Genomic DNA, 13,003 nt, shown 5'->3' on the forward strand with positions numbered 1-13,003 from the left:
ACACTTTCTTGATTTGATTAGTTGTGCCTTTACACGGTTTAGAACCCAATAACAAGGTAAGATTTTATTCCAGGCTTAAATAAAAGTTAGTAGAAAGCTCTGCAGGGGAGGGAATATAAATGGCCTTGATGAATCACAGAAGGAGAGGCGTTGCAATCATAGGTGCTGGGAGAAGATAGATAGGGATAACCATCACACCCTTAAATTATAGCATTCTTGGTAACATTTAACAGCACTGAAAACCTTTTCCTCCTACACAGGCACACATCCTCACCCTAACTATTCACCCCAGAATTGGGGGCAAGGATTAACACCTTATTTCAGCTCACACATTAATTTTATCTATCTGTATATAACAGGCTATTCTAGGAAGAACTAAATGGGATCTGTAGAATATATGTGAACAATTAATTAACCACACTGTTTCTTATAATATCTACACTTTAATGATTCTTTCATTGAAAATAATGGCCTATGTCCTATGGTGAAAGAGATTGAGTCAGATGTTCGCTAAGGGTTTCAAGTGATGAGCATCTGATGAGTTTGTACTTTATAAGCAGGATAATATGGTTTCAAATCCCCCACCTTGCAATTTTCTGTTTCTTTGAAATATCTATGCTGCCCACCCATATCAATATAGACTCACCAAGCCTGGTGAGAAACAAACTATATCTTATAAATGTTTACATCTGACAGGGCACAGTAGTGTAAAAGTGGATAATCACAGCATTATACTAAGGTCTTTGGCATTATAGACAATTGAATTTGATAAATGAGTGTTATTCTTATATAGTAACACTTAATAAGTACTCAATAAAAGTCCTTCTTATTAAATTTAATGTCAACACTTAATCCTAGTGTGTCAGACACTTGTAGATGTATCTTAGGAAATAATTAACAGCTAAAAACAACGAATTCTAGGGTTTGAGGGGATGGGAATAGTTTTGTACATGGTAGATAGATAGATAGATAGATAATAGATGACAGATAGATAGATAGATAGATAGATACATACATACATACATACATACATACATACATACATATAGATTGATGATGAATGGGTGGGTGAATGGAAGGATGGAAGGATGGATGGATGGATGGATGGATGGATGGATGGATGGATGGATGGATGGATGGGCAAACAGACAGACAGATCAGTTGACAGGAATTGTGTGAAAATTGCATGCCCACATAGAGATGGGACATTGTGACAATGAATAAATGTAGAATCCAGAGGTTGACAGCAGAAGTTTTTCTTTATAACATTTCCTCTTATTTTGGAGGAACAATCTGTTACTGGAGTAAGAGATTACCATATATCTAGCATGGTGGCTAGCAAATATCAAAGATTGACAGTTCAGTGCTCACTTGGCTTTTACAAGAGCACTGAGGATCTGAGTTCAGGTCCTCATGCTTGTACAGCATACACTCTAACCAAAGAGCCATCTCCTTATCTACCATTTGTTTTTATTTTCTGTTTCTTGCATTACTAATGCTAAGTAGATATAAGCAAAGGCTGAATAAAAGTAACTGTTAATATACAGCTCTCAGAAGCTGAGTCACCTTCTATGAAGACATGATTAAATGCATGATTTTATATTTCATAAAAAAAATTGTGGTACTGCTGTTATAAGTAAAGTTTCGTATTTTCCAGTAGCTATTCAAATTCAGATACATGTCAATGCTTTCTATTAATAATGCTACCAATAACATCAAGAATAAGCATTATTTGCACTTTTGCCTGGTATTGTGCATGCAGTGTCTCACGTTTGACCTCTGACATAATCCTATGGACGGTACTCACTATGCACAGTTCTCATTCTCCCCTTTCTACTAATCTGAAGGCAGATCTGGTAACTTTCTGAAGATCATACAGGTAGGAAAAAGAACACAATTTGGAACTCAATATTAACCACCAAAAAGATAAGAATTATTTAGAAACTACTGTATCAATATTTTTCATGTAGTCATAGTAGTATTTTCTAAATAAAAAATATTACGCAAATGATGTGATAGGAACAAAAATGTACTCAGGATTAAATTGGACAGCGTATTTGAAATTCGAGCTCTATTGTATAGTTACTGCAATGGTATAGCCTGCACTTTGGAGCTTGACTGAATATATTTTATAATATATGGTGCCACACAATAATTTTATTTTTTTAATTGAGCGTGTTCTTTGAAACTTAATACAATAATCTACAGCATCAACATTAGAGTTTGTGAACTTACTTGCTAACAATACTTATCATAAAATTAAGCAAAGCCTTGATGAACACTAACTTTCCTCCTAAGGATACGTTGGAAAATGCCATGGGTTCTTTGAAAGAGAAAGTTCTCCAGTGAAGGATGACACTGCTGTGAATTAGATAGTTAGAGGCTGCAGTCAAATGACTTTCTGTACATTATGATGGAACTGGAGTGACTTTCTACTGAAATCATAGCCCGACTGTATTTCATAAAATAATAATTTGAAGCAAATATGCATGGGAGCCCAAAATTGTTGGCTTGTTCTCAGTTAAAATTTGGAATTTATGTGGCTGACTCATAAATAATTCAACATTGATATAAACACTGCTACTTTTCATAAAAATTCTTTTCCCAGGTCTCAGAGATCATTTTTGCAGATCATTTTTATTACACAAAAGTTTGCCGTAGGTTAATCAGCAGAGGAAAATTTAAGGATCAGGTGTTTTTAAAGAGGTTACATTTAAAATACTTGCTACCTGAAGTGAGAGTTTAAATATTATTTAAAATGCTTTTCAAAAAATGGGAAAAATGGCAATAAAATTTTGAAACTTATCATTTTTAAAGCCAACATCACCTTAAGAGAATTTCATTTATATGGAGTCTTTTTTTGGCTCAAGGTCAAAACTGTGATAAGCTTTTTTTTTTCCTTTTGGAGAGAAAGATATGGTTTGAAGTAAATGCAAATAGATGCTAAGATCAAGAACATCTTGCAGAATTAAATTTATAAAGATATCAATTGTCTTCCAGCCTGTCTCACTGAGCTAAGCATCTGCTGGCCAGCCGAGGTTATCAGTGTCATATACCCCTGCCTGATATTCCTCTATGATAGGTTACTTTCTGAGTTTCATGTCCTAAGTCTTGAATACTTGCTCAGATCTGCTGAAATCGTTAACATCATTGAGAACATTCTTGTTTACTAATTTTAGAGAAGAAAATAGAGCCTGGAGAAGCTGTATGTGCCTCACTCAAAGCTATACAAATAGTAGTTACCAAAATGTTTGATTGTTCCATTGAATAACTGCCTGTAAACAGGACATTAGTACTTTGAAGTCATGGCCATTGTATAAATTGTGATGGGTTAACAAATACACCAATCTGTTTATGTCCAAATGATCGATCTTCACAAAAAAATGACCTTCAAAGGATTTATGGGCATTCTGGTGTCATCTTTCAGAAATGAATTTTATAACATTGATAAAATAACATTCATTACTTAACAGTGGTTGAGGGTCTACTTTGATTGGGCACTGCAAATAAAGAAGTATGAACCAATGTGTCCTTTCTTAAGGAAGCTGGAAGCAATGGGAGATTAAAGGGTTGATTAATAGGAAACACAATTAACAAAATTGAAATATTGATTGGACTCAAGGTTTCTAAGAGGAGGCAGAGAAGGTGAAGATAAATAATGATGATTTCCATATGCTCTGTGAGTCATTGTACTAGGTTTTATGAAAACTAACCCTCAGACAAACCCTATGATATGATTATTATCTTATTAGATGAGCAAATTGTGTCTCAGAAATGCTGACCAACTTACTTAAAGTCACAAGGCTAGAATGTGAGTTCTGGTAGCTAATATGTAGTCTGGTTTTTTTTTTTTTTTGGTTGTTTGAGACAGGGTTTCTCCATGTATTCTTGGCTGTCCTGGAACTCTCCCTTGTAGACCAGGCTGCTCTCAAACTTGAGATCCACCTGCCTCTGCCTCCCACATCCTGGGATTAAAGGCATGTACCACCACACCCGATTGTAGTCCACTTTTTAAATATTAAGCTGTGTAGTTCTTAGTAGAATACTTCTGGTGGCTTGAGTGCCTAAACAAAAGGGTCTAGAAACATTCTTAATTAATACTTTTCGGCCATTGACAAGAAGATGGCACGTATCATGATGATTCCTTAAGATAATACTGCCTCCTGAGGTCCCAAGTGACACAGTTGTGTATATACACTGTGATGTTTCCACAATGAGAAAGTTGCCTAATGTTCTCAAAGAATATACTTATTATTAAGTGATGTGATAAATGACTGATTTCTAAAATACATCTAATGTTAAGGGGAAAATACATTTGTTAGAAAAGGAGAAGGATGGCCACATTATTTGATTGGACATATTCAAGTTTCCCGTGTATGAGGGAGTCAGTGTTTGCTGTCATCTCTAGAAGCTATGGACGTATCAGTTCACAAGATGAATGTGAACAAGTTTGCTCAGAACCTACCCTGAATGACAAATGAGATTCCCTGGAGTGCACACTGGCTTTTGAGGAAATAAGAAGAGAAAATAAACTACAATAACGAATTAAAATGTAAAAGTCGCAAGGAACTGAAAATAAAACATATCATCCTTGTGTTGGGAAGAAATTAAAAATAAGAATACATTCTGCAATGGAGGATTAAAAAGTCAGGGGAACAGAGGCATGAAAAGTACTCACTGTACTAATAAGGATGTCTTTTCGGGATACAGAAGGCCATTGTGCTTTGTTGAAGCATGGGTTTGAGGTGGTCAGAAGTTCGGGAGATAGATGGCTTCAGTTTAAGGAAACATTCTCTTGAGGTGAAACAGAAGTCAAAGTAGGCAAAATGGAAAAAAAATAGTTTTTTGCTAATCACAGTTTTAATTTTTTGAGAGACAATAACAGTTTTCTCATGCTTTCAGATGTCAACTTAACAACAACAACAAAATGTAAAATCCTCTGTAATCGTTTGTCTTTGTTGACATACAAAACTGGATTGTCGGCTCTAAGATCAGTTCTTTAAAAAGTAGAAATACTTTATTAGACATGCATAGCATCAGGTACTGCAATTGGTCCAAACATCAGCATTCAACAAACACGGACCCAGTAATGAATCATTGATGAACAAGGGAAAATTTATGGAAAAAGTGCGGCATGATGAAAGATTTATGTGGAAGTAGGGTATCTGTTAAAATTATTTGGGAGGTACAACAATTAACAAGAAAATGTCATTCATTTACAATACAATCTGGTTGGAATTTGAATTCAAATTGACTTTATACATTATGAAATCCAAGTATTGTTCATTTATTTTAGACCCTGATTATGCCATTTGTTGTTTTCCATAAGTAAAGATTTTAATGTTACAACTGTTTCCTCTAAAATAGAATCCTGACATATGTGTTAGAAGAATGCACAGTACAGTTTTTCCTAGTAATCATAGGAAAAAATTACATCATTCTCTTTTATAGGCAAGACTGTCCTTAAAATTGAAAATGCAGCAAAGACTACATTTTTTTTTCATATATACTAAAGAAAGAACGAAAGAGGTTGTCTGCTAACTATGTGAATTCAATCACGGGCCAGTTAAAAAATGCTAAGCAATGTAATTAAACTGATTCTTCCCACGACTTAGAGGAATATGTTTTCACTAAGTGCTAGCATGACTTAGAATAAGAAATATCGAGGTGGTATGTGGTTTCTCTTTTAACATGAAATCCCTTCTGTATGCCCTATTTCAGTTTGTACCCTGTTCACTCAGTTGCCTACTGGGTGAGCTATCATTCTGTGCTCTTCATTTCTGCTTCATCCCATCAGTCATAGAGTCCTTCGATTCTTCTCCTTTGCTTTGCTTTACATCTATCTATCTTCTAGATTGAAATTATCATCATTTTTAAGACCATCAACTTGACAGATTTGCCCTCAATTCAGCTACCTCACAATATATCCTCTACACCTAGGAAGCATTTTAAAATGTAAATGTAATATTTGCACTATCATGGTATCATCAACAGATTCCATTTCAAAATCCCCCAAATAGCATTCAGAAATGCTCAAAAATATGACCCATTTTTTCCATTTCTATAGTCAGATTGAATTCAACTATCCACAGTGTTTCCAATATTCCAGAAGCATTGCTACCTCCCTGCTTTTGGAGAAAGTGCTGTCCGTCTTGAATCCATATCTTCACCTTTCCACCCTCTTTAATTTTAACTTCAGAAATGGGAATTTGAATACTAGTTAATGTTCCTGTCATGTAGCAGTCTTTATGGGGGGCAGGCTGGGGAGAAGGTGAGGGGGGGCGGGAGGGGGGAGAACAAAGGAATCCGTGGCTGATATGTAGAACTGAATTGTATTGCAAAATAAAAATTAAAAAAAAATAGAATTAAAAATTAAAATTTAAAAAAAACACCAGAACAATGGTAAGGGATATGCTACAGTGGAAGAAGGAAATTTTGCAGGATCCTACCTCTAGACCAATAACTAGAAGCACCTAATGATTCTTGGGAAAAGGAAAATTAGTTTATTCCAGGGAAGAGCCTCGTTATTGACTGTCCAATGCAGAGTGTGCAGGTCCAAACCATATATACACAAACAACAAAAAGGTGATCAGATGATTTTATTTATATATCACACATACTCATATATATGTAACAATAATAAAGCAAAAGAGGCTATCAACATGAGAATGAGGATTCGTGGGTGGAAGAGAGCACGTTAGAGGTGCCGGAAGGAGGAAAGTGTTGGAAGAAAGTGACGTAGTTCTATTTCAGTTCAATATGTGTGTACACATATTTGTATATACACATGCTCATGCGCACATGCACAAGTGCGTTAAAAATAGTTAAAAATGCAGGGATAATGTTGTTCCTAAAAGCCCAGGGTTATTAAAAATCTCAGAGCCAGATATGGGATACTTCCTTATGAGGTGTTGGTCACAGAGGTCCCTAAGGTCACCTAAAACAATGCAGGCTCTTGACACTCCTCTTGATCATTCACCAAAACTAGTGGATAAGATCTTGTTGAAGATGGCATACATCATTGTTGCAAGAACTAGTGAAATCAAGCTGGAACTGAGCTGGCTTCTGCTCCCTGCTGGATAGGTTTCAGAACTCCAGAGGGTGCTACCCAGACTCCTGAGGGAGAAAAGGCATCCATCTAAGCAGCTGAGAGCCCTGTGAGCTTTCCACCTTCTTAAACTGGATACTCTGACCCCTTTCATTTGCCATCACTCATGTCTCTTCCTTCAGGAATCATTCTTCAGTGGTCCCAAACTAAATTGGGTATCTGTCTTGTATGTTATCATTGCAATATATATTTGTCTCGCCAGAAAACATACGATGAAAATAATGTTGAAATTGACTCTTCACATATCTGGTTTGTTTTTATTGTTGTTGTTGTTTTCTTTTGTTTTTTTGTTTTGTTTTGCTTTTTTTCCCCATTGTACTCAAGGACAAAAAAAAAAAAACTATTTTAGGTGTATCTCAATAGAAATGTAAATGAATGGATGAGATTTTTAAAACCCTCTGTTCTGTACTTGTACTCAATATATTAGTAAAGTTTGTGAAATATCCTTTTGTCTTGTTAGACCCCAAAATCTTGGGTCTCAAGTGGGTGTCCCAAGAACCCAGACTCCAGTCCAGTTGATGCAATAACAAGAGGTGTTTATTGATGCGGCTATACTGTCGGGCAAACTCTGCTCCAAAGAGCAAGAGTCGCATCGCACTACAGTCACATAGGTACTTTTAAAGGAAAAATCCACAAAAGCCATACATTACAATTCCCATACAATTTCATGGCCTTATCACAGGGTGATCACAGAGTGGGTACAGTCACGTCCGCATGCACATTCTTCCTGAAACCTCAAGGGGGGTATCAGGGCAGAAGTGGAGTTTACACAAAGGTCACAGTCGTTTTTCCTGAAACACTTGCAACTATCCCAGTCACAGTTGAGCTCATCTCTTAACAGAAATCTTTTTACATTGTTACATTGTTGCAGGGGTGGTTGAATAATGATTGAGTCAGCTTGCCCTTGGAACTAGATTTTTAGTTTCTCATTTCCTGGGGCTTGGGGGTGTAAGCCTGAAGGGTTAGGGTCTTTCAGTCTGAAATCTTCTGTTTTCACACTAACAACAATCACAGAATCATTGTAAAGATCAAAAGATCAAATCAAAAGAAATAATAAAGCCATTGATAATAAGAAGGGAAGTCCATAAAGCAGGGTACATTGTAGGCTTTTGTTGTTAATAATTCATTGCGAAAGTTGTAACAAAGACTTGTTAGCTGCAGCTTATTTTGCATGAAGATTGAAACATCACCATGTTGTGGTTCTTGTGTGGAACTCCATACAGTTTTGTATCCCATTTACATGTGGCAGGGAATGTCAAAGTATTTCTTGGAGTAGATCACAATAGTAACCTATGTGTTAATTTCTGGTTACTATGTATTTGTGTGCATATATTACAGATGTTTGATATAAAATATGACCCTGCAATGATATAAAACCATAATCTTTGAGGGAAAAAATGAATAGTATTGAGTTAGACTTAACCTCAAACACTTCAGAATCCATTTGACTCTTTGGAGATTGCTCCAAAGTTTTAGTTTAGTGAATTTTCTCTATCAAAGAATTACATTTTAAAAACAGAGGAACAGATGTGTGTTTTATACAGTATGAAAAAATATCAAGATTATCTTCAATAAGCCCTGTTTAGTTGTTGCTCTGTACATCCGATTCTGGAGTTTATAATAAATGGCACAATAAATATTCCCATTGCTAGCAGTTTTGATTCAGTCATCTTTTTCAGGGCCCATGAATTTACATTTTAATGAGTGCCCCTGAAATACTCTGATAGAAACTTCTATCGCCTCACCTTTTAGAACCTTCACTCCAAATTGTGCTTCCCTTTGTTTCTTATTTTCTTACAAAAAAAAAAAAAAAACTATGTGTTGAATCGTACAGAATATATTGCTGAATATTCTTACTCATCTAGAGTCACACTTATGGTTGTAATGAGAAGAAAAATAGGTTTTTACTTTCAGAAATTGTAATCACTTACAATCATTTTTAGTTGCAGTTACAGAAATAATATTTTTTCTCTTATGACTCTAAAACTCGGGAAAAATTATGGTTTAGAAAAAGATAATGCAGGTTTCATGAAGATGTTCTCTGATGTCTGGAATTGTGTTTAAAAATGGAGGTGAAAGATCTAGCATCGGCATGAGGAAATGTGGCCTGTCACTGTGTCTGTGATTATAAACAAGGGACCCTGTAGTGATGGACCTCATGGTCCATATCTGTGCAAGAAGATGGGGCATCGTTAGAAGTGTCTTTACATTATATACTATGTGTATTGGTTATAGTATGTCTGTGACAGAAGAAAGTGAATGGTGCTCTAATTAAAAATAATCATTCTAGGGTGGGCATTATTCTTAGGCTACATCTCCAATAACAAGAATGACTGTGAAGATTTTTTGAATATCTATCTAACATAAAAATGTATTGGTCCATCATATAGTTGAGTTAACAAGTTTTCTGTGAAGCATCCACTCAGACTTTGAGAGTTACTAAGAGTTGGTTTAGGAATTATCTGTAAAATTCTTCTTCCTAGGCATAAAAATTCATATCATTCTTTGGACACAAACATTCCATGATTCTTAAAACACAATGTAAGTGCATTGAGTCAAGGAAAATGATCCATGAGAAGTCTCCTTTTCACAAAGTTTCTCCTGTGAGTTATAATAAATATAATTGCATATAATTGCAGAATACTCAATAGACTTGATGAGACTCTATTACTCTATTGCTATTCTGGAGTGAGGAAATCAAAGTATGAAATTTTGACAAGTACTTTTCCTTTCAGAACTCCCAGCAAGGTAAAAATTATTAGTCAATTCCCCAGTGATGCCACCAAGAGGTTAAAATATTATTCTCTAATTCCTGAATCTACACGCTATCTTAATAATCAAACAGAAATTAAGAGAGCTATTTTGAGGATTCATGGACTTCATGTACACCTATGTTCAGAGGTAAATGATGGATTCAGCCACAGAAAGGAGACTCGGGAAATTTTGTACTGAAAGGAGTGCTACCACAGGGGCTTGTGATTTTTCTTTCTATTACTGACATGGAGGTGTCAGCAGTACTGCTTTCGCATGAGTCATCTTCCACCCTGAAATAGCAGAGTGGTACACAGAGCTAGGCAAGTGAGGAATGAGTTGACAGAAAAAGCACCATGTTCCTCGTCATTCTAAATTACCAAAGTAAAATAATCTAAATATCAAAAAAATCTTCAAAACGTGTTGCTTCTTTAATGATACTTTTTAGGATTCTTGTAAGAATCATTATGGCCCAGAAATGTTAAATAAATCACCATGACAGAAAATACATCCTTTCTGTATTGATGAGGGATCTGGTCAAAGATGCCCATAAATACTAAAATAGACAGCAGCTGAAGTAGCTAAATGAAATGACTTATTGTGTGTATGTGACTTTTGAACATTCTTTCATATACTTTAAGCCAGATTTAGATGATGTATGATAACTAGCAAAATGTAAGTGCTATATGCATAGTTGTTTGTACTCTATTTTAGTGAAGCAATTAAAAATGTCTATTCATGTTCATTATATGCACAGTAATCTTAGATTAAGTACATACTACACAAAAGAGATGTGAATGAAGAGTGTTCAAAAATATGCAGGGGACATGTGAGAGCAGAGCTGGGATCCATACATCACTTCAGGTGCATGGATTCCGGAGTGCCTGACACACAGCAAATTCATCTTTTGATTCATAAAAACTTCTGTTATGTTTTTAATATTCCAATTCATAGTTGATTAAACAAATGGATACAAATAGTCTATGTTTATAAAATTAAAATTGCATACATAATATATAATAAATGGTACAACATATATATGTTGTATGATGGTTTTCTCTATAAAGGTTTTCTTTCTCACTCATATATATTGGGGAATTTTTTAAAATATCACTTTCTTGTAATTTTTAAGTTATTTCCCTTTCTTTGCACATTATTTTAATAGATAGATTTTTACACAAATATTAAACATATTTACATTCATAACTGCGCCATTGGCAACAGAATAAGTTGCTGATTCTTTTGTAAGATTTCTAATTGTATTTTACAGAGGGATGCATTAGAAAGCACCAAATTTTTGGCGTGTACTTGAGCCTGTCTTGCAGTTTTTAAAAATGGTAAATTATTTTTCATCAAAATGTCTATTATTAGACTTATCTCCCTGAAGGAAAAACAATCTTGTGAAAAGAATTTCATGCTCCTACTCCTTTTGTGTTTATCTGTATTCAATGATCATTAGAGACCCTTTTATTTTCTCTCCAGCAAATGGAATTATGGTGTTTTTCATGGGAATATGAATGTTCTCCTTTATAAAGTATCTTCACTAGATATCACCATACTCACAGTCTGTGGACAGTCATTTGTAGTTGTATATACTTAATATGATTTCCTTGTAATCCAAAGTCACAATAGAAGTACCATTCAGTTTATAATTTTACAGTATCTGCTTTTTTGATACAACTGACTGCCTCAGGTGTAACCACTGTTTGGAACTCTGTCATCTGAAAAGTAGTCTGGGATCTTGGAAAATATGACCATTTTCATATTTGTCACCATTTGGATCTCAGAAGAATCTTTTTTTTTCTTTTAGGTAGTCTTACTTAGTTTGAGCTGCAGACTTCTATTTCTGAAAACGGTATGGTAGAACACTTCCTGATTTCAGCTGAAAACCGAAGAGAAGACACACAATAAACTTCGACAACTATATATTTTTTACATACACTAATATACTATCATCTGTATCATATAATTAATAACTATAATTATACAGTATAGCAATTTCAACAGGATTTTGTATTTCTGTCTGCAAATACATTTGCTGATTTTAAACTTTGCACATCAACCTCATGGTACCACCAATCCGATGATAAACACCATGCTCAGGGAACTTAGATATCTAGATAAGATCAAGGTCTGAAGTATCCCACCAGTTAAGCATACAAGTCCTTTCATCTTTCTCTAGTAAATGTATTTTGCATCAATGAAACCCGTACAGTCCTTAAATTTAACCAGTGTATGCCCAAAGGATTAATTTAACAGATTCCTATGTATGTTCTTGGTAATAAACCCACAAGAAAAATGGTTGACACAAACTAGCTTCCAATGTAAAGCATTGCAAAATATCCTAGAGCATTTACATAAGCCTTTTTTCAACATAAGTGCATGAACTAAGTTTAACGACTTTGAGTCAGGCAGCAAATAAACTCTATTCTAACCCCAAAGATTAATATTGTAGTAAATAAAGTTCATTTGCATGAAGACTGCTATATATTAATGCTCTCAGGCCTAAAATTTGAGTGTTTTGTAATGATTTAAAAATCATTGGCCCTTGCTATTGAGTTTCTAACGATACTGGCCAGATTCCTATTAATTTTTTGCAAAAAATGTGAATTTTCATTAGTAGCGTGAAAGACTAAGCAACATGATTCTAGTGAGTAAAAAGGAATGAGAAGGTAAGGAATTGCACTTCCCCTAATGATACATGTGCATCTCACTTTAGGCCAAAGTTTTTTATTATAATCAAACCCCAGGACTTACACAAGAGTTACTTAAGGTATGTGACAAGAGTTCTAATCGGGTAAGTTTCACCTTGAAGGCCAATTAACAATCAGCGTCAGAATACCTAGAGCTTATGTTCAGAGTAGATTAGTGCCTGGATTCTGGTCGAGGATGCTTGATCTCTAACACTCCTTGATTTATTACCATTAGCAAGCTACTAAGCTCCCTTATCAATAAAGTGCAGGTTGAACCTCACGGGGTTTTTATGAGGATGCAGCTATCTAATTTAGGGAATACTAACTAAATGTTTGTCATGGCGAAGGTGGTGACAATCATTGTTAACTGTTTGATATGTGAGGACCAGGATATGTCTGTTTGTTGCTTGCTCTGATCATCCCTAGGTTGAATCATTGAATCAGTCTTTCG

The 13,003-nt window shown here is 35.0% G+C and overlaps 1 protein-coding gene across 1 annotated transcript in view; it reads left to right on the forward strand.

Annotated features, from left to right (window-relative positions):
- Kcnd2 (potassium voltage-gated channel subfamily D member 2) overlaps window positions 1–13,003 on the forward strand; it is a 494,896-nt gene that overhangs the window by 305,100 nt on the left and 176,793 nt on the right. The gene's annotated exons all lie outside the window — the stretch shown is intronic.

The sequence above is a fragment of the Peromyscus eremicus genome, chromosome 3 (genome assembly GCF_949786415.1).
Source record: "Peromyscus eremicus chromosome 3, PerEre_H2_v1, whole genome shotgun sequence".
NCBI lineage: Eukaryota > Metazoa > Chordata > Mammalia > Rodentia > Cricetidae > Peromyscus > Peromyscus eremicus.